Source organism: Bison bison, unplaced genomic scaffold (assembly GCF_000754665.1).
Source record: "Bison bison bison isolate TAMUID 2011002044 unplaced genomic scaffold, Bison_UMD1.0 scf7180017864050, whole genome shotgun sequence".
NCBI classification, from domain to species: domain Eukaryota; kingdom Metazoa; phylum Chordata; class Mammalia; order Artiodactyla; family Bovidae; genus Bison; species Bison bison.
In genome coordinates this window covers 2,411,280-2,435,003 of record NW_011494622.1, presented here as the reverse complement: position 1 = coordinate 2,435,003, position 23,724 = coordinate 2,411,280, and the positions used below count along the sequence as shown (strand labels likewise).

General features: G+C 38.6%; 1 protein-coding gene and 1 non-coding gene across 2 annotated transcripts in view; one reads left to right on the top strand and one right to left on the bottom strand.

Annotated features, from left to right (window-relative positions):
* The window catches only part of TENM3 (teneurin transmembrane protein 3), a 588,433-nt gene that overhangs the window by 339,636 nt on the left and 225,073 nt on the right, over window positions 1–23,724 (bottom strand). The gene's annotated exons all lie outside the window — the stretch shown is intronic.
* On the top strand, window positions 11,748–11,820 carry TRNAK-UUU. The gene has a single exon. It is a non-coding gene; the product is annotated as a tRNA-Lys (tRNA).

Genomic DNA, 23,724 nt, shown 5'->3' with positions numbered 1-23,724 from the left:
CTTGGGAACTGCAGCGGGGACCGACTCGGCCCGGATCGCCCCTCGGCCTGGGCTGCTGGCGCTCGGCCACTCAGGTCGGCCCTGGGGCCCCCGGGCGGGCGGCAGGGCTGCTGCACGAGCCTATGGTGCTCTCCAGGGCCTCGGACCGCATCCACGCCAGCCAGGGGGCCCCGGGGAGGGGAGGAGGTCCCCGGGGTTGGAAGCATGTGCTCAAGTGGCCTGAGCTAACTCTGAATGATGCACCAGGGCTAGACAACCCGTATCTGGAATACCTAATGTGGCTTCCTTTACTTTTAAATGCAAAACACTTGATACTGCAAGATCTTACATTTTAATTTTTTTTTAATTGCCTTTTTCTCCCTTTAGATCCACTTTTATCATGATTTTTGCATTGCCTCTGGGACAGCGTCCCTCCTCCCTTTAATTTCTCTTTCTTCTAGAACATTCCATCCCCTTCAGCCTCTTCCTCCATTTAACCAAGAAGGGGATGACTAAATGTCCAGAGATTCACCCGTGTTTTCTTCCAGTCCCTCCAAATCCCTCAAGTATTATTATGAATAAAGAAACAACACAAGCAGTATTTACAATACCAGGATCAATCAACATAACCGTTACCTCGTTAGCTGTCATTCCACATTTTAACTCTCATCTAAAAATAGTACACCAAGAAAAGGACTACTTAAGAAAGCATCTGTGTTTTTCCTTCATTTGTGAATAAGACCCAAGAAAGATTATATTCTTTCCTCATCTCCATGATCCAACAACTGTAATTTCTTTTCCGTCTTTAGGTTTTCTTTACCTGAACTCTGGTCGCTTTTTAAAGGTAAAGCTACAGCCACGTGACTACAGCTCACCTACCTCTTACTGGATACCTTTCCTGTCCAGGTTTCATTACCATCTAACGTCGTCCATTGTCACTCATGGAAATGCCTGATGTTTCTCAGTGTCAAGCAAGGTCTCTGCATCTCAGTGTTCTCTTTCAGTAACAATGACTCTTGTCTAATCGCAGCTCACAAACACATTGTATTATGTGATTATTGCAAGTATACTGCTTATTCTTTCCTGAATGATCAATAGCTCCACTCTTTAACGAGGACATCATTAAGATATCAGAGAAAGTATTTTAACATTCCTTTGGCACAGTCTAAATTTCAAACTTATTTCAAGGTTTTGAAATTCTCCCTAGTAAAATTGGGTCAAAAAATAGAACAATAGGTATTTTGTGGGGCACTGAAAGACTAAGTTCTTAAGCAAATATCTTGGTAAGTCATAATATTTTGAAAAGGATACTTACACGAATGACTGTAATGTGTGTGACTCTTGGTGGCAGGGGGTGGGGATTGCCTGAAGTAATTGCAAATAAATACTATAGAACAGTTATAGATCCTGTAATATGAAGAAAACACATTCAATTGGAATCTAAGAAGAATTAAATAGGTACAACATTGCACCTTTAGAATTTCCCCACATCCATGGGCTTGTGAATGCTTCAGATATATACCCCCCGTGTTTTTGATGCCACCAATGATCAGATTTGGATTTGAACTAGAACATTAGGAGACAGGAAGATAAACACTCTAACTGAGGAATGAAAGGTTTTTAAATCTTAAATCACCGCTTGGGTCAAGATGAATCTCAAGAAGACTGATATTTGGCACGCTCATTTCCCCAGATAAATGCTATGTAAATTGGTCACTGATGGATAGCATTTATTAAAATTCCAATTTAACATGCTAATTAAGCCATGCCCATCTACAAATATCAGATACAGGTTAGGTAAATTTTTATATGGGACTACATTGGAATCTTCTACATGTATATCTAATTCTACCTTTTCTGAATACAAAACTAATTATTTTCAAATTGGACCAAGACATTATCCCCTGAGAATGATCAAGGGCTGACTTTGAACACAGCTGAGCAGCAGCAGCAGCCCATGGGGAAGGAAAGGGAGAGATGGGATTTTAAACAGTTTCTATTGCTAAAAAGTGAAGGAATGTTTCCATATATATCTTCCCAAGAAAAGATACAAGGTTTTCTGGCCACACCCATCCCTGCATTAAATCACTGCCATCTTTTCAATATTGGGCTCCACTGAAGAAGCACATACCCAGACACATAATAAGGCACACATTAAACGTGAATTTTCATTTCCTATTGTTTGCCATATTGCTGCTGTCAGGAATAATTAGCCTTATGGATATTGCCTTCTATAACTTAAGCATTTCTTGTCTGAGATCTGCAGAATTCCCCGCAGTTCCATGAGCAGACGCTATCAAATATGTTGAATTATGTGGCTATTTTATGTTGTAAATAAATAACCACATGGAATCATACTTGTGCTGTTAAATGAATTTTACTTATAACTGAATTTAGTTCTTTAGGCATAAAAGCCTAATGACTGCACACCACGAAAAAGATTTTTAAAAATGCATGAACCAAATCAAATCAAAGCAAATTGTGTTTTAGGAAAAAAAAGTCCACGCGTGAGCTGTTACTTCAAATTGGCACCAACTTAGCTTTAATATTAAGAGTTCTTCTGACCTTTTGCTACACAGGCCCAAAGCCTTGAAGAAAAAGTAGAGTTTAACCAAAACTGGGATGATTATCTTCTTGCTAATGGTTAAGCACCAAATCCATATTTTCAGAGATGCTCATAAAAAATCATAATCAAACACTTTTAGCTGTGTTATATATGTGAATGTGATAAAAACTAACATTGAGCACTTTGTATGACTGTCACTATACTGAACATTTGACATATACCATTTTTATTAATTTTCTAAAGCCCCAGTGAGAAAGTAATATTATTATCCCATTTTATAAATGAGGAAACCTGAGCTCAAAGAGCCCACATGGAGTGTCAGAAACTAAACCCAGCCCCAGGCCCTCAACTTAACTCATTTCACTAAACACTTAGTATCGACTCATTAGTAAAAACTGGCATTAGGAGTGTAGTTCACTTTCAAAATAAGATTCGTCAGGATAATCCACACCAAAGATTTGAAAACATGATAGTCAACTTTAAAAACTGATCATTTGTGGATTTGGGAGGGGGAAAAAAGAAGAGGCACCACATCTGATTTCTCCTATGTTTTGAAGCTGCTTTTGGCGTTAAGGGAACAAGTAACATGGGCTTCCCTGGTGGCTCAGTGGCTCTCCTGTCTGTCAATGCAGGAGACGCAGGTGCAGTCCCTGGGGTGGGAAGACACCCTGGAAAAGGAACTGGCAACCCACTTCAGTATTCTTGGAAATTCCATGGACAGAGGAGCCTGGCGGGCTGTAGTCCAAGGAGTCGCAAAGAGTTGGACATGACTGAGCACCTAAACAACAACAATAGGGAAGTGTGTCTGTCAATCCAAAATTTAGTTTCTTTAAACAGGCTTGGTTAAAAATTATACAATTGATTATGAAACTAAACTCAGCGTTGTATTCTGTTAGTAATGCATGTATGAAATGTGATATTTCATTTTTTGTCTCTGCTGTAAATAAATATTTTCAACAATTGTTCTGAAAAACTTGTCAGGTTACTTCCACTTTTACTGATATTTCTGTTAATACAGACTTCCCAGGTAGCGCAGTGGTAAAGAATCCGCCTGCAATGCAGGAGATTTTGGAGGTGTGGGTTTGATCCCTGGGTTGGGAAGATCCCCTGGAGGCGTAAATGGCAACCCACTCCACTATTTTTGCCTGGAAAATCCCATGGACAGAGGAGCCTGGCGGGCTACAGTCCATGGGTTCTCAAAGCCTCAGACACAACTTAGTGTCTGAGCATGCACGCATACATTATATGTAACTGTTCCTTTTAAAATAACCAATATATCAAAGAAACTGTTTATGTCACTGAACTTACAGTGCACTGACATCAATTGGTACATAATAATTGTACAATTACTTTAGTTACATGCTGTAAATAAAATTTTAGACTTTATCTTCTGTTTTGTAAAGTGTTATTTTGTCAAGAGCACAAAAATCCCGAACAGCTGTGTGGACTCTGTTATAAGCTGACATAAACTTTATTTTAAAATCATATTTCCGGGTCCTTTTTCCAGTAAAGTTCACTTATCATTTACACTGGAACAGAAATAAAGGTTTGAAAAAAAAGACATAATAAAGGCCAATTCATAATTTTTCACAGATGTCTACAGTAAATCTAAAAGGCTAGTATACTATGTAGGTGATCCTTTGATCCAAACTACAGAAAAACCCACCCACAATATAGCTCTTTATTTCACAACTGTTTGAAATGACCCACATCCAAATTCATTTCTAAAAGATAAGTTTTCTTCTTTATTTTTAGAAGCCTTATGTTATTTCACCAAAACCACAAGTGACTTCTGAAATCTGACCCATGATGAAGACTTATGACACTTCATCTCCAATCAGTCACATGTATGGTGTGTCCAAAGCACTGGGTCTGATTTCTGTCTTAAGGCAGATGACCTTGGGTGGAGGATGACCTTGGGCAGGAGCATGCTGGGTCCTCCACAGCCCAGGCAGGCAGAGAGGAGGGGAATAGGATGTGGGTGTGTGGAATGAGGTCTGGATGCCTTGCAGGGGGGCAATCAAGCAATACACTATCCAGAAGGCTTAGCAGGCTTCAGTCCTGTGCCAGCAGATACCCAAGTGGGAGGGACGTGGGTAAGGAAGAGAGATCATTCCTCTCTACGGGTGAGAGCAGGACCGGCCCAGGAGCACAGAGCTTTGACAAAAATCCAGAGAGCCAGCAAGAGGTCGGATGACGATGGCCCACACTCTGTCTGTGGAGTGTGTTTCTCTCTGAATAAATCCACGTCTTACGTATCACTTTGTCTCTCACTGAATTCTTTCTGCAACGAGACATCAAGAACCTGAGCTTCATTAGGTCCTGAAACCAGAAGCGACTCAATCATGCAGGGCAGCACATGGTGATCTGTGACTCAGAGATGCTGCCATGTCCAGTGGAGAGAGACTCAGAACACTGGAGATTCATGAACAATACTGAAACTCCAGCAAATGGAAGAAGCTAGCATTCTTCATTCCAGAGAAGATCACAATGTGATAATCTCAAGAAGCTCATCAACAGACCACTTGAGGCCAGATTAAAAAGTGCAGGCCCTGCACACACCCTGATCCTTGCTCTAAACTCCTCACCAAATCCCACTGGGTTGGGACACAATTTTGAGGTCATTAGCCCCACTGTGTATGACAAAGCAATAAAACTATTCTTTTCTATCACCCCATACCCCATTCCCCCCCCCAAAAAAAGAGGTCAGATGGGGGTAGGGATGCTAGGAACTGGGAACATAGCAAGAGCTGAGGGCCCAATCAAGCCACCAAATGTCCTAAGGCAATGTTACAAGTGGGTGCGTAGCAGGGTGTGGAACCCCAGTTCTACGTGAGTCAACCTCCACACGGAGGTGCACAGGAGTGGCCAAGAAAGAGGGAGTGCCACTCATCCTTGGCAGGTGGGACACAAGGTCCCAAAGCAGCAAGACGAATTCCCAGGCTCACCCGGGGGTGGCAGTGCTTGTCCATGCTGGCAACTTATTGGGGTTCAACTTATTTGTAGGTTTTGACAATAAGAACACACTGGGGGAGGTGCATGGGTATGTGATAAATAAAGATGACTGAACTGTTTTAAATTCTTCAATCTGGACTATTTGTTTCCAGCCATCATTCCACTCACTTAACTCCAGAGCATATTTTTGTGTTAGTTCTCAAAAACTGACAACTAACTCAGATGTCAGAAAGCTAGGCTGTAGATCTTTGAAATTAAATATACATAAACAATTTGTTTTCTCTGTTCAGATGCTAAAATTTAGTCATTCATTGATGGCTAGTGATGAAGTGATGTGGTCAGGTGGGTAGTTGTCTGTAAAGGCACTAGCTACCTGCAGGTCAAATCCCTCTTGCAGTGGAGAGAAGACAGAAATCACACAAAGTCCCCGTGCTCAGTCACTCAGTCCCTTTGCGACCCCATGGACTGTAGCCTGCCAGGCTCCTCTGTTCATGGAATTTCCCAGGCCAGAATACTGGAGTGGGTTGCCATTTCCTCCTCCAGGGGATCTTCACAATCCAGGGATCAAACCCACATCTTTTGCATCTCCTGCATTGGCAGGTGGGTTCTTTCCCACTGTGCCATCTGGGAAGCCCTACTGGTTAAACTTCTAGAGTCACTCTTCAAAATTCATAATATCAAAAAATTTCCAAAGAACCCATTAGGTATTAAGACCATTTTTGCAAATAGGTATTAAGGTCTTTATTGACAAACAAATCTGGATAATCATTAATTTTAAAAAGTTTTAATTAAAAATTTTTTTGTAAATTTTTTGCTCAGGAAAGTAGATTTTTTTTTCCCCTGCTAGTTACAAGGATAATTAAATTTCACCCTCACCAGAGGGGCAGGACAGTTCTGTCTTTGGCTGTGAAGGTGGCAGGGATTCTAATTTACTATTGACAGTGCTTCTTTCACTTTGATAGATGTGAATTCAACTTCATTTATTGAATGCCTATTATGTGCCTGAAACACCTTAGATACTTTGGCTTGAAATGCCATTTTTAAACGTCACAGGGCAAGACTAGTTTAAAATTAATGTAGAAAACTGTATTTCCATTGTTTAAAATACTCTGTAGGGGAAAATACACTGTAGGCAAATTTCTACCTGGTATCTGTCTTGGTTCATTAAAAACAAACAAACAAACAAGTATGCTTAGGGTCCTGCTAGGGGCAAGGTAGGAGTTTACATGGAATCATACAAAGGTACACCTTAGGTACCACATGAGAAGAAATGAATTCTCTAGAAATGGGGAGGTGAGGGAGAGTAAAGAGAAAAACAGGTAGAGACAGAGGCTGACAGGTGAGGAAAATTCCAGTGACGGTATATCTAGTCCTGTGGGCTTGCAGTTTCTGGGTGACAGCAAGCTTCAGGGGCTGTCTCTTCTAGAATTGGCACAAACGGAATTAGGTCTTTCAAAAGATGGAGAGGAATTGAAAGGCAAAGTAAGGGCATCTATTTATTTGATGCAAAGCAAGGTGACTCTAACCCCCCAAGGCCGTCCCACCGCAGTCTGAAGATCCTGACCCATTAAGGCAAGTGTCCAGGTGAAGAGTTTGACTCAAGACTGCACAGGTGTTTCGTCTACCTTCCTTGATGGCACTTTGACTCCAAAATAGGAACCACTGTGAAAATATGTAGAACTCTGTGTTATTTTTGGCCAAAGGCCTTTGCAAGATCTTCCAAAAAAGATTTGCACAATGTGATTTCCTTCACATGAATTTTAAAGATTAGGGCAGAACAAGTTAGAGTATTTTTGAATTAATTTCATAATATTACTCATTAGATCAATATATCACAGTGTCACTTTAACTACAGAGTCCAATATAGCTTTCAACCAGATGATATAGGTGTCTAGAATTAGTAGAAAGGCTCTAATATTTAGGTGCAAGTCTAGGCTGAATAACTGTGCCCTTCTTGCTTGTGTTCTAGAATCGATGTTGGGTAAATTTCCCTTCAAGAAATTTCTGGTAGGGTTTCAGAAGGATAGTTATAATGAGGACTTTTCTAACTGGAAAAAAAGTAGTTAGATTAGTTGTGATTAACAACAATTTATGATTAGTGAGCAAGGTCCTAAATTATAGCAACATATTCACTCCATAAAAAGCTTATTCCATTGCTTGCTGATTTTTTCTAGCAATTTTAATTTAAAAAAAATGTAGTGTCATAATCAACAATAGGAAAATCCGTGGCTGTGATTCAGATAAGCAGGCATCTTTTTGTCCACGCCTTCGGTGATGTGAAGAGACACAACTGAAATGGATGATAAAATGGGCTCAGTGCAAAAGAAAAGAACCTGTAAAGAACAAAGCAGCTTTGATAGTTTGCAGACTGACACCAGTGAAAACACATCACAGTCCACCCTTCAGGGATTTCTCCACTTGTCTACAATTTCTCTGAGAATTGGGAAATTCAGGTTCTGGACATAGCTCTTCTGATGGGCTGTGTATTGCTAAATCTTAGTTTATCTGGGCTTCAATTTTTCCCTCTAAAAAGGGGAATATCTCTCGGGCCTTCTGAATCCCTTAAATGGCCGTGCAAGAGTTTCTTCCTACTCCTTTAATGTTCTAGGATAAGAGTTTTCAGTTCATAGGTATTTCTATTCATTTCTCATTTTCTTCATGTTTTTGTTTTATCCATCTTGATTTTCCACTGGCCTGATTGTTTGTTTGTCTGTCCCTCCACTCACAGTATAAAGATCAAATTTTATTTTGAAGAATGAGTAAAGAGTAAAGAAAGAGTAAAAGGGGTCAGTCATTTCCATATGTTGACATTTTAAGGCAGATGTGATTTAGAAAACAGCTGTTCTCAGCTTTATTCCACTCCATATTTTAACCTTCCATATGTTGCGATACCAGCCTCAATCTATTGTCTGTAAGAGGTGAGAGGTTCTCCATTTCATAAGGACAGCACTGATGATTAATGAAGCCAAGAGAAGCAGTAAGGTATGCATGAGCCCTACTATTATGTGTTGTTATGATATTGTTATCACATGGTTTGTTATTATATCATCGGTGGCATTCACATCTATTTGTTCTTCTCAGCTAAGACTTACATCTCTTGCAAGGTCTCTTGTCTTTCATTGCCTGTGTATCCTATCAACAACTTCAAGTAAGGTGGGCCATAAAGAGGAGGCTCTGGGTATAAGTATAGTTTAGAGCAGGGGTCCTCTACCTCTGGGATCTAATGCTTGATGATCTGAGGTGGAGCTGATATAATAAAAATAATCCTAAAAATAAAGTACACAATTAAAGACCCTGATGCTGGGAAAGATTGAGGGCAGGAGGGAAAGGGGGCAAGCGAGGATGACATGGTTGGAATGGCATCACTTACAATGGACATGAGTTTGAGCAAACTCTGGGAGATAGTGAAGGACAGGGAAGCCTGGTGTGCTGCAGTCCAGGGGGTCACAAAGAGACAGATACCACTGAACAACTGAACAGCAACAATAAAAGTAACGTGGCTGAATCATCCCGAAACTGTGCTCCACCCCAGTCAGTGAAAAAATTATCCTCCGTGAAAATGGTCCCTGGTGCCAAAAAGGTTGGGGACCACCGATTGAAAGCACACCACTGGTTTCCTGCCTTCAAGAGATCACAGAGCATCACCACACGTTAGGACCCGAAAGAAACTTACAGCTCCTTGTGGAGCCCTCTTGCCTTCTTACAGGGAAGCCAGTGAGTATGACCCCAAAGACAAACATCTCCTCTATTTACTAGTGATTCTAAATATCCCTAACATGACCGCCTCCTCATATTTCCTTAAGCAAAAAAGTAGAGAGAGGTGTTATAATTTGCCTAAAGGCATCTATCAAACCGAAAGAACCGCTGTCAATAGAAAATTAGAATGCCCTCAACCTTCACAGTCAAACACTACTGCCCCGCCCCCTCTGATGAATGTGAAATTTAATTAATTATCATTGTAACTAGCAGGAAAAAACAGTCTACTTTTCCTGAGCCTAGAATCAGAAGGTTTATAATTTTCTATTTCCTTTTTTTTCTATTTCAAAAGGGTTGAGAAGATTTGTCAAAGAGTTAAATATATATCCATATCTAATTTCCCTCTAATTATGAAGAAATAAACCAACTTCAGGGCTTTCTAATACCTGTTCGACTGTGACTTTTGGTGGCTTTCGGGTCCAAAGGCAGAAAGTATGAGAGAGTATGTAAAGATGACCTTTCTCTGCTGAGACAGTATCTACTCGTGCCTAAAAAGATTTGAAAATTCTTTAAATTCTCTCTTCTGCCTTTTTCCCAATCCTATTTCAAATCAATTTCCTATTTTTTCACATTCCTCCCGGCTGGCAGCTGCCCCTTCTGGGCCTTTATCTGGAGGGAGGAAGACAGGCAGGCAAGCAGTTGCCTGTTCACTTGATGTCGGTCCTGTTCCCGGGCTGGAGACAGAATGTCTGATCTCCATATTGTTAGCAGCTTCCAACTGCCCCATCTTCAAAAGCAATTTAACACTTGGGTCCACAGGCTGGGGTCCCCTGTCTTTCTTTTCAGTGGGAATTAAAACCTTTCTGTTCTTTGAAAGAAGACTTCTGGGAAAAAAAAGAGAAACAGTCATAATAACCAACCCATAAGTCAGGTCACTAAAGGAAAAAAAAAATTCACCTGCAGTGTAAACACAGAGGATGGAAGAAGTCATGTAACAAACTCTGTATTTGTCGACTGTCCGAAGCAATACAGTTGAAGAGAAATAGCTTTCAGTCTTGCAGGGATTCTCCCGAACAAGACCAGAACTTCCATAAAACCACGGAACTGATGAGGACCACCGGCAAAAACCATGGAAAGACCTCCCCTCGCCCCCCAGCACAGACAGCTACTTGAGCGAAAATGGCATTTAGCCTTCTTGATGTGTTTGACTTTGCATCAGATGCTTCTTGGTATATAGCCAGAATTATATTTTTATAGACTTCAGAGATGCCAACGAAAGAACAACTTGTGTCCCAGGGCTTCCCATAGAAATGCTGCACATCTTTTCTCTATCCATTGTTGTACTGACTCCTGAGGAACTGATGTGCTCAGACCTTCTGTTCAGCTCCTGCGGCTGCTCTCACCACCCCCGTCTTCCCCTGCCCCACAGTGGTCCAGCCCAGCTAGGACGAAGGACTGCCACTCTTGGTAAGGATTACTGAGCTCTCTCATTTGACTCTTTCCAAATGGATTTCTAAGTCCTTTTTATTTTTTCTTGTAGTGCACAGGAAAAGAAAAATATCATCTGGTCTAATCTCTGGAATAGAGTCTTATAAGCTCCAGGAAAACAGGGGAAAAAGGCAAGTTTAAAAATGAAATATACGGATACACTATTCTTTTATTTTTAATTCTAAGAAGTATGATCATTAAGTTCTAAATAACATACAAGATACAGATTTCTGGAAACCAGATCCCTCTTCTGATTTTTCTCTCTCTCTCTTTTTTTTTTAAACTCCAAGTTGTTACCATTTGAATAGTCATCTCCTGTCCCTGGGTCAGAAGTAGTGGGAAGACTTCTGTTTTCAGAAGTCCCTCCTGCATCCATGCTTTTTCTTTAAATTTCCTTATATATCCTACCCAATTTCTCAATCTCTTCACATCTACCCTAGATGCATCGACAGCCTGCGCCACGGTCCTTGCATCCCTACTCCAGTCCACATTCGGGTCAGACCTTCCAATGACTTATTAGCAAATGCTCCTCCCACGCTCAAAGCCTCACTGGTTCCCTATTGACTACAGAATAAACCGCATTACCAACCATTATCCAGGAGAACCATCTTAGTCTTACCTTGCACTTGACATAGGATTTTTCTCACATACACCTCTCCCCCTTTCCTGTCACTTTGTCACATCACTCCCTCTGTCTAGACGTCCTTCTTCGGTCGCCCCCCACCACTTACTGCATTCTTCCTTTCTGTCTCTCTCTGTACGCCCAACCCCCCGCCTTTTATTTCTCTCTGATTTCCATAACCACTGCCACCTGGCAAGGCCTAATTGACCAGTAATGAAAGTGCCAGTCGCTCAGTCACGTCTGACTCTTGGCGACCCCATGGACTGTAGCCCACCAGGCTCCTCCATTTGTGGGGTTTTCCAAGCAAGAATTTTGGATGCTGTTCCTTTAATTCCAATTGCCTACCAGGCTCATAGCCAATCACTCAATGGCTTCAACAGGATGTCTACAGGCATCTAAAATGCAACATGTTCAAAGCTAATACAATCATCTTTAGGGAATTTCCTGGTGGTCCAGTGGTTAGGACTCCACACTTTTACTGCTGAGGACCCAGGTTCAAGTCCTGGTCAGGGAACTAAGATCCTGCAAGCTGCCCAATGCAGCCAAAAAAATAAAATAATATAAAAATAAAGACCTCATCACAGTTGAACCAAAACCCTGACTTTGAGTAGTTCTCCTTTAAAAAAAATGAAATGAAATAAAATAAAATAATCATCTGCCACAAGCTTCCATCTCTTCCTGGGTTCCTGGAGTCAGTGAACAAAAAAATCTGTGTCCATCCAAATGCTCAAGAAACTTGGAAGCTGTTTCTTTTATTGGCACCGCCTTCCCCATTCCCTACATTGAATCAACCCATAGGCCCTCCACCATTTTCACAATTTTCATCTCTACCATGTCTACCTCTGTTGATGCAACCATCATTTTTCACTTGGATGTAATATCATACCTGCCTCTATTCTTACCTTCCTCTCACATTCTTCATACTCCATTCAGAAAAATCTTTCAAAAAGACACAAATCATCATACCAATTTCCTGACAGAAAAATTTTGAATGACTCCCCACTGCCATTGTGATAAACATCCCAATTCCTAAGTAGAGCTGATGAGACACTCTGTGACTTCACATCTCCTTGAACTTTCAATCACAGTGACAATTTCTGGCACCGTGCATAGGATATGCCTAATCTTTGGACTAGCATCCATCTTCTCTTAGCTAAGCCCTATTTTTCTTTCAGTCTCATCTTAGATGTCTCCTCTTCCTGACCTGAAAGCTTTCCTGTCCCGTGGTGGCTGCTGCTGCTGCTAAGTCGCTTCAGTCGTGTCCGACTCTGTGCGACCCCATAGATGGCAGCCCACCAGGCCCTGCCGTCCCTGGGATTCTCCAGGCAAGAACACTGGAGTGGGTTGCCATTTCCTCCTCCAATGCATGAAAGTGAAAAGTGAAAGTGAAGTCGCTCAGTCGTATCCGACTCTTAGAGACCCCATGGACTGCAGCCTAGATGTCAGTAATCAATCAATAATATGCTTGATTATTGCATAGTCATCAAATTAAGAAAACATAAAAATCACACTTATTGCATTCTACATATTGCCTTAAAACTAGAGAATTGGAGAAGAACATAGAAACAGAGGCAGCATCATTATTTCTGACAGGCACTGGTGGCATGTTAATTTGCAAAAATTCTTGTGAGTCTGGAAGATGCAAAGATTATCCTCCCGTTTGTGGAATATGAACAGTCATAAAGTCCTCAAGTACATTCATACCTGAGTTCAAATTCCGTCTCCTGGGACTTCCCTGGGGGTCCAGTGGTTGAGATTTTGTGCTCCCAGTGCAGAGGGCAGGGGTTTGATCCCTGCTTGGGGAGCTAAGATCTTGCAAGCCACACATTGAGGAAAAAAAAAATCCTGCCTCTTCCACTTACTAGGTGTGTGATCTTGAGTAAACCGCTTGCCATTTTTGAGCCTCGTGTATGTATGTAAATTAAAAATAATATAATACCTGTGTCACTGGATTTTTGTTAAAATTAAATGAGATAATCTATGAAACGTATTTATCATAGGACTTAAATATACTAGAAATTCAAAAGCAGGGTTCATATTTCATTCAACATTCAATCTCTCACAGTATTAACTATGTGTAGACACTGAATAAAGTTGGTCTACCTGAACTGAATTTGAACTATGGATTAATTACCAACTGTAGCTGTTAGATAATGACTTGATCCTACAGTAATAAAGGTTTATAAATTTGCAAAATGTCAAGGCCAATCATTTGAATTTGATCTGTATTGGTAAGGCAAAACAGTTCTACTCCTTGGCACTAACAGAAATGTTAATTCAATTAATCACTGTAGGCAATAAATTACTTAAAAAACTAAAACTGGATCTAAAGAACTTAAACTGTAGGTGTGATATAAGTTAAAACAAGTATTTAAGCATTTCTATTTTTATCATACTCATTTATATCACATGAAGAAATTGCTTATGCAATTTATATATGTGCCTGGAAATAAATTTCATAATGTAGCACTCAATCACTGAGTTAAAAGCTAAAATTAAACAATTTTCATGGACACAAATAAAAATTAGAGTAGGTTATTAATGTCCAACAATGCCAAGCAATGCTTAACAGTCCTATGATATTATGGAATTGGAGTAGAATTTAGAAACAGAGGCAGTGTTATTGTTTCTGAGATGCATTTGGTTGTATGTTAACTGGCAAAAACTCTGAGTCTGGAAGATGCAAAGATTAGCCTCCTGTTTCTGGAATATCAACAGTCACAAAATCCCCAAATATATTTCACCAAAAAAAAATAAAAATGGAGTTGGTTAGAGTCTTTGGAAGAAGTTGTCTCAGGATCTATTGGGTCAAAAGACAGAATATATTTCCTAGCACTGGGAAATATTAGACTTTACTCCCTGTGTGCCAGACATATTTGCACCCAGACTAAACAGTATTTATCCACTGTGCTTACTGGAACAGGGAAGCACTTATATCAATCCAATGCCCTTCATAAGAATTAGTTTCCATCAGAGTCAGGAAAACTAATGATACAAATCATTCCCCTTATTATTTTCTTTAGTATTATGTACTTCCTCTTGGAGAAATTAAAATATTCTGCTTGGAAAATTTAGCAGAGTAAAATATTTTTTAAAGGCATCATATATTTAAAAAAAAATCTTTGTTATTTTAATGTACGCATTTATGATAAAATATATGGGCTGCACAAGTCACACAAAGCTTTCCAAAGATCCCTGTTTTTGGCTTCATGGCATCATTCCTGGAACTCTGTCTGCAAGTGATTGATGGAATTAAAAGCTGACCCAAAGAAAACCAACTATTGGCAGGGCCAGCATCCAGTAAATGTCTGTCAGGATTGCTCTGACCAACAGGGGCTGCACTCTGTACTAGATGGAGACTAGAATCCATTGATCAGATCCTGTTTTGGAGAAGCTAGGTTTGCAGATAAAATGGGGGAACATCAACCAGCAGTGGTGTGAGAAGCAGAAGCAGAGAATATGTAACCTAACCAGATAACCATACTGGTTGCTGCTGCTACTGCTGCTAAGTCACTTCAGTCGTGTCCGACTCTATGCGACCCCATAGACGGCAGCCCACCAGGCTTCCCTGTCCCTGGGATTCTCCAGGCAAGAACACTGGAGTGGGTTGCCATTTCCTTCTCCAGTGTATCAAAGTGAAAAGTGAAAGTGAAGTCGCTCAGTCATGTCTGACTCTAGTGACCCCATGGACTACAGCCTACCAGGCTCCTCCTTCCATGGGATTTTCCAGGCAAGAGTACTGGAGTGGGGTGCCATTGCCTTCTCCAACCATACTGGTTAGCGATGGGTATTTCTCAATGCTCCCTCCACTTCCGTAAAACCTGGCTCAACCGTTGCTCATGTGTCATGATTGACATTTGTTTCTTCCAGGCCTATGGACACGGGTTTCTGTGTTTTTCTTTCTTTGCCAAGTTTCTTGATCATACCTAGGTAACCTGAGTACCTCTAAATCTTTATATTCCAAAAGCACCCACTGCAGTATCCACCAGCTTTCTCTCTCCAGGCTGGTTTTCTCCATAACAATGGTTAGTTAATATTTACTCACAAAAACTGAGCTCGTAAGAAATGTCTCTTTAAAAATGTGTTGTATTTAGAGCAAATACATTAGCATGCTTTTTTTTTTTTATTGCCAAAATGTTTTGAATAATCATCTGTCAATCACATTTCCCTTTTGTGGGAAGAGAAAGGTCAGCAAGTTGGCAAAAAAAAAAAAAGTGACAGCTCTGGATAGGGTTTTGGTAGGTGGGGATAAAAAGTCACTTCTCATGTACACAGCTGCGTGTAATGAATGCAACATGTTTGAGGCCTATTCTTGGATCAGTTCCCCTACATTTTAAACTCAACTTTTCTTGGCAAGATTTCTGGGGCCATACTGTGTATGTGTCTGAATTCCTTCAGCCAAAATCTCTTAATATGAAAATTCAGCAGTATTGCAGTCTGTGTAGATGTCATGACTCAAAATCCAGTCTGTTTTATGTACCCTGTGACTCCGGACTGACCTCTTTATTACTATGGGCTTATTTTTAGCACAAAGTGATATTTATCTATGTCATTTTCTAAGGCCATATATAAAGATGGGTATATATATTATCCTGTAGACTTATAGTTTACAAGGAATATGTATGGAAGGAAAGCATTTTTTAAGTGAATTAACAGAAAACACATATAACCCAAACCACAGCCTGGCTTTTACCTTAATGAGTAACAATTCCATTGCTGAAAAGGGAGCCAAGCAAGTTCCATCCTGGGGAACCCGGCTTCCTTTCTCTCCCAAAGGAGAAGTTCTTCTCAAAATATGGCCACCGCTCCCTCAAAGCAAACGGAAACTCCCTTTTGCATGTTTAAGGTTTCACTTCTATATTCTGGAATTAAGGCTATATTTAAAAAAATAATTTTTCAGAAATGTGATCTCCATCACAAATACATCTGAATGTGCAAACGTCAAAACAAAACAAAAGTTATAACACAGATTCTGTTCAACGAGTATAAGTCAAAAGTGGAATATTTTCCCAGGTGAAAAAAACCCACGATGATGTTTTTAAAAATTTATGAATCTGAAAAGTCTTACTGACTGGGTCCCTAGAAGTCATTCAGCACATAAAGAATTTAAATATCAAATCTGAACAGTAACACAAAAAGATTTTGAAAATAAGCTAGAAATCATGAACAGATGCCTCAGCATGAAAGAAATTAGAAATACAAATATGCAAAACTGAAAGGCAAATATTTTGGAAACATGTTTGGAAATTCAATATTTTTCAACAGATAATGAACATGGGGGTATTTTATTTTCTCTTTAGAAGATTGTGAATTATTCTGTAAATTTAACAATCTTAATATTTTAAATTATATTTGTCAAAGTATTAAGCCTAGGTTCAAAATCACATAAAGTTTTAAAATACTTGTCGGATCAAGTAATGAGATAATAACAGGTTTTTGTTTCATATTAAAGAAAGTGATCTGGGCCCAAAAGATATTAAGATATTGAAATAAGGTCTACATATTCTGAAATACAATTAGTTTACCACAAAGGACATTAATGACTAAATTAATCCCTATTTTATTCTAACTTCTGGTAAAAGTAGGGTTCTAGTTGTACAAAGGAAATTGACAGCACAATGAAAATGATGAAAAAAGCATCCATCCACTCATGTTTTTCTTCATGTTTCTGAAAAGAGATTTACCTAAGTGTCAATGGTGGTGTGACAGTCCTTCGTCATTACCTTGGTAATTGTATTAACTATCTTCAGGTCACTTCTTTGATTTAAAAATTTTTCTAGGGCAGTGTATCTGCTTTCATTAGTTTTTTTTTAAGTCAAAGATTAAAAACTAGATAAAATACTGCATTCTCCATGGTTGTCCAATATCGGAATGTGGAAGGAGCTAAGCTACCCATGCAACCAATTACTTTCTCCGGTAAATCCATTATTTGTCAGAATACTGCAAAATATCCATGAGAACTGAACTGATGGTCCATGTGTAAATACTGGCACTGCTTAAAGTAAAAGAGACATTTACTCCCAAACCAAATTACATTTGGAACATTTTGGAAAGAAATGCATAATAAACCATTGCAGAAATCCTAACATGTTCAATTTCCACTTTGAGTGTTTTTGATTCAACTCTTTTGTGGCCAACTCAGTTGAGTTCATTCAGCAAAAGAAAGCAATATATTTTGATAGAAAGAATGGAAGCAAGAGGTTTCAGAGATTAACCAGGGATCAATCTGGTCTTGACTAACCATCCTTGTGGGCACTTTGAAACATCTGTGTTTCATCAGACACTCCTGAAAATGCAGGGCATACCACCACGGAAAAATTTCCTCCAAACTCTCTCCCTTTCTAATGGAATGTTTTACCAAGATTTGTTTTATATGTTTGACAGAAAATAAATTACTTAGATATAGGAGATTGTCTGAAGATTTGTGATCCTTACAGAGTAGGTTAATATGAGTTAGACAAGATCAGCCTTTAGGATATGTAAGAAATACAAATGTTTTCAGTAGTTGTCTTAGGCAAGCGGAATGATATGGATTGCTTGATCTTTTTTTTTTTTAAGAAATTTAAAACAATAAAAAACAATTCCTTGATCGCTCCAGAGACTGTAATTCAGTTCACATAATCCCCTAAATTATACAAAATTTATTTTCTGAAGCCATTACTTAAAAGTACAACGGCTAGTCTGGAAAGAAAAATAAAGAGTTAATGAGTCAAGTGTTTATTTCCTTAGATGATTATCTTCATTATTAAAAGCAAAATAATGTAGCAAGTGGATACTCTCAAAAAAGTCTAAAAATAAGGATCAATGTACAAGCACTCAATTTTGTTATAACATCTCAGATATCTTTCCTATCTATGTTATGCCATATCATCAAAATGATATAGTTTTTACATAATATATTTTTCTTAACACATTATACCTTATTTTACTGTTCTGTTGATTGTTTCAAGTTAAGAAAATGATGGATAAAATGTTAATAATACAGATTAAAGTAAAAACTCTATTGTGCCAGTAACCATTACCTTGTGAATAACATAAAATTCTTGAGTAAATAAATTTCCAGTATTTTTATGTTGTTTTATTTTTAAAACCTTTTATTTTCTATTGGGGTCATTAGTCATTCAGTCATGTCCAACTCTTTGCAGCCCCATGGACTGTATCCTGCCAGGCTTCTCTGTCTATAGGATTCTCCAGGCAAGAATACTGGAGTGGATTGCCATTCCCTTCTCCAGAAATTAGGGTATAGTTGATTAACAATGTTGTATTGGTTTCAGGCATACAGCCAAGTGATTTAGCTATGCATGTATCTGCTCTTTCATTTAAGTTAAAACTGGTGATTTTAGGAGATAATGTCAGCAAAACTTTAACTCATAAAAATGGCATTCTTCTCTATATTATTATTCTTTCCTTTTAAATTCCTCTTAACCTTGATTGTTAAAACAAACAAACAAACAAAAAAAAGCAAGTCTGTGGTTGGAGGTAGGAGGATGTTGATAGCTGATCCTGCCCCTAGCAAACATACTCACTTCTCTATGGAATTAAATTAAAAACAGGTCAATTTAGCTCATTTTAAGCAGATTATATTAATTTTGTCCATTCATTATTTCTTTTAAGGATAGTAACATGGCAAAATTTGTGCAAAATCTTCAAATTAAACACTTATTTTGAATATTCTTACATTGAAAATTTTTGGTCATGTACATTTTAAAAAATTCAGGCCTAAATCAGAGACAACAGCAATTAAACGGTCAAAATGAACAAAATTGTATACAAATATAAATCAACAGGGAAAATAAAGTGCTAGGGAAAAAGACTTTAACTGAAAGCTTCAAATCTGAGAAATGAAAATGCAAATTGCCATTAAAGATTTATTAAGATATTTTTACACTGAAATTTATAAGAAATATTCCATTTACATTTTTGCTTTTTCTACTTTTTCAGAAAGTGCTGCTAAATTGCCACTTTTAATGTTTCTAAAAATTTTTAACTTATTCTATTTAGCTGTAGACTATTACCAATTGCAAACAAAAAAAGTAGGAAGAATTGGACTAGTTAACAATTTAAAATATAATTGAATGACAATCCTTAGCTTATTTACTGTAGGGTTTCTTTTTCATATACTTCATTTTAATTCTCATATACTTTTACAAGTAAAAATGCTTTTTCAGGAATATATTTGTGGAACACTGATAATCCTGCCTTAATTTTCCTTGAGTAATACAACACGTAAGATAAAGTAATAGAACTGTTAAGTATCTTTTTTCCACTAACTATAATATGGGTAAAGAATGACTAAAGTTAATGTAAAGTATAGGTTTAATAGTCACTGAATATCAGTGAAAGTCAAGAAACATCTAAATGTTCTTCCTCATGCCTTATAAGTAGCTCATTAGAATATATTAAAACTATTTTAAATCTTAAAGTATGGCTTATTAGCAACTGCCAAAAACATTCTCTCAAAATTAAACATCTTATTATTATGGTTGATGATAAACAGGTGTTTCTTATTTTAAAAATAAATTGGCCATCTTGGAATTTGAAGTATTAACATATGAAGCTTTGCATACATTTTAGTGTATGTTTTGTAGTGGTATTGTTCCCTTGCTCACTGCTGATTTTTAACTTTCAGTTTATTTCACTGAACTTCATTAACTCCATTTTTCAAGCCTTTGGAGTGAGCAGTTTTTAGAACACTGGACATCGCCAAGCAGTCTGGAAGAATAATGCAGCCATATTGACCACAGCTGTGAAAACTTTCACATTATGGATTTCATATTCAGAGCTATTTGGGACTAAACTTTAACTTCTGCAAATAAAAGGTGATCTGGAAGAAAGGGTTTTAAGGATGTGAAGAAATAACTAATATCTTCTTCATAACCCTCTCCCCACCTCTTCTTCTGTAAATACTTCATACTCTGAAAATAAAATGACAGTAAAGAAAAATTTTAAATTCATACGCACATGAACAAAGGGAAGAGGAAATGCAATGACAGCAGAAAAGGATGTTGACAAATTTTAGAAGATGGAAAACAAACAAAATGGTGATAATGGTGAAGCAGAGGGAAGGGATTAAGGCCCAATGGCCATCCGAAAGGAAAACCCACCAAGCGCACGCTTGATTCTTTCCTTCAGACCTCAGAAGGTCTTGGGAAATGGATGACTGGTGTTCCTGAAGTTTGATGTGTGGAAAATTAATCTTTAAAGTAATCTCATTCAGCACACCTTAGAAACTATTTACTGCCTACTTTGTACATTTAATAAAGGAGAGTTCAGGAACTGAGGAGAAGGCAATGGCACCCCACTCCAGTACTCTTGCCTGGAGAATCCCAGGGACGGGGGAGCCTGGTGGGCCGCTGTCTATGGGGTTGCACAGAGTCGGACACGACTTAGCAGCAGCAGTAGCAGCAGGAACTGAGCCAAATTGTTAAGGCAGCATAATTTTGAAACTGGGAGCAAGGACTATGGAGCAAGACTGGCTGACACTAGCTCTGTGACCTCCCCATCTCTTACTTTCTGAACCTCAGTTGCATCATCTGTAAAATGGGGCACCAATACTACCTACCTCATAGAGTTGCTGTAAGTATTAAATAAGTTAATATGTAAGTGGCTTGCTGAGAATTGTGCATGGCAGTTGTAAGTGATTATTTTTTTTAATAAGGAATTGTACTATGAGAGGCAAAATTTAAAAATTTGTTCGCATACATTTAGCACATTTTTTTCCCCAAGAAAGTTCAGCCCAATACACAGTGAACCTGAATGGCAAGTCGATTCTAAGATTCTAATTTCAAGTGATTCCTCCAGAAGGGATGATTTCCAGGTCTCCACCAAATCCAGAGAGAATTCTTAAATTGGTTCCTTGGGATCTTTCCTGCTCAGTGATGCCCTAATTTACACTTCATAATTTGCAGCCTGCACGTGAGGCATTGTTGAACAGTCTGAACTGAAAAGAAATTCTTATCATAATTAATTTTTAAGGCAGCAGGGACTTGATTATGAGGTTACCCGAAGCCAACAACAGAAGCGGCGATGTCGATGTGACAATAGGTCAAAGTAACGCAGGGACACCTTCCAGGCCACCACAGAATTCATGTGTTTCGGTTTCAAAAGATGCAACTTCACTTCATGATGCCATTTGCAAAGAACTACAGCCCACTGCTTACTTGGCCTTAGCAGCTTCTAATGTTACAGCTTACACTCCTGTAAAAGGGATTTTTATAAAAGTATAGCTACCCATTGATAAGTAGGCACCTTTACTGCATTTAAAGAATTTTGCCTGGCTTCAGAAGTGTTTTATGACAGAGGGCTGCATTTGCATTACAACTGGTTTTTATGTAGACAAAAAAAGAGAAGACTGAGCTTGGAGATGAGGGATATTTTACCAGGACGTATTTAGGAAGTTATCTTAAGACAGTTTCCTCTTAACCTCAGTGGGATTCATCTCCCAGGGCAATTGCCTAAGAAGAAAATTGCAAAGCTGGCATTTAAATCCGACCTTCAACCAATGGTAATCCAGGATGATAAACTTCAGCGGGAACCTGGGAATTCTGAAGGGCCATTACAGCCCCTGAAGTCATGGTCGGGAGGACCTTGGCTAGCTGATTCAGACCTCCATAAGCTGCAAATCAAGAATATGAATATTCCCTGCTGATTGGAAACAGCTTTGAGTGTTTCTTTTCCTCATAGCTCATTTCATTTTATTTTGTTTTAAAAGAATCCTAATAAGCATAAATATAGAACAGATCCATATGAATGCGAGAGCAGACATCTCAGTTCTCTTTGATTCTCACATTTCGCTTTCTTGCTCGTCCTTACTGCTCTGAATCTGAAGATAGTTATGGCCAGAGGCTAAACATTGACTAACAGAACTTCTCTCTTCTGGATTCTTTTGGGAATTCTCAGGAGAGCACCCAGCAACAAATGGGAATTAAGACAATACACCTCCTATTTATTTTATCTTTAAAAGTCATACATACAGCATGTAATAAGGGGAGAAACTCTGATCTAGAAGGATGAGTGTATTGTGCCAGGGCTTAAGTTTATTCCTCGCTTGGCCACTGGCTTAGGGAAGTGACGCTGCATAATCATTAGTGTCTCTAAGCTGTCACTTACTTTGGGGATGGTATCTTTTCTATCGCCTTTTTCTCAGAGTGACTGGCAGTGAGAGGACCAGAAGATAACAAAGGATGATGATAATAGACATGAAGATGAAGATGGGTAAGGGTGATGAAGATATACACAAGGGCCCACAGAAATTTGGGTTTCAACTAGTCTAATAGGGAAAGTTTATTTTTCCCCCCAAATTGGAGTATAGTTGATTTACAACGTTATGTTAGTTTCTAGGACACAAATGAACTTATCTACAAAACAGAAACAGACTAACAGGGAAAGTTTTATTCCAAAATGTCACTTCTCGGGTGACACTGCACGCATTTTAGAATTACCTTCCCAAGCTGTTCTGCAAGCTGTCCAGTGATGAAACCTCGCTAGTCCCTGGAAGAACTAGATTTATTTCTACGGCACTCAACTTTTTTCCCTTGCACTTAGTCAACTCCTGGTCATCCAGACAATGTATATGCTAGAAGCAAGTGGCTTCCAAAATGGAGAAGTACATAGGACATAAGAAAACTTGCCTCTCCACTTTGAGATGTGACTTCTAAGGGCTTTCATCTCTTACGTTCTTGGTTTCTGTCTCCCCTACAGGTCCCAGTTCTGTGTCTGTGAACCCCTAGTAGACCCGGAAACCCTCTTTCCACATAAGTACAGCACATTATGAATTCTACAGGTAAACACACGTTGCTCCTGGAGATCCTGTTGGATATGTTCTCTGTTTCTGACTTGTTTCCTTGACTTGTTATCTGAAAATAAAAGTGAAGCCGTACCTAACAGGATTGTCCAGCTTCTCCAGCAGCATCACTGTCCACCACAATCTGACATACTATAACTTTCGGTTGAAATATTCTACTTTTCTGGCCTGATTTTGTTTACCAATATTTTCAAAAATATTTGTTCCCAAGGCAAATCATAGAGCATCTACAGAGATAACTATTTTGGAAATAATAATATAATAATCCATTTTATATTTTAATTTAAGGCCAAATTAGAGTTTTTTTCAAAATTAGGGATATTAAAAAACCATATACCTGTAACATGTCTTTAATGTATAAATTCAAATTTTGAAATGTAAATCTTCCTTTTGGAGAGATGTGTAGATATCAAACATTTAGTTAAGACATTAAAAATGTCCTTGATCATCTATATTTTCAAAGAGTATGTTAGAAACATAAATCATCAAAATGATGGACTCTTCTTGGCTTTTTTTCTTTTTTGTTTTTGGCTCTGTCCTAAGAACATGGATTTTTAACTCTTTGCCAAATTTACATGAAATATAACTATCATTTAGAAAAATATAAATCTCTTC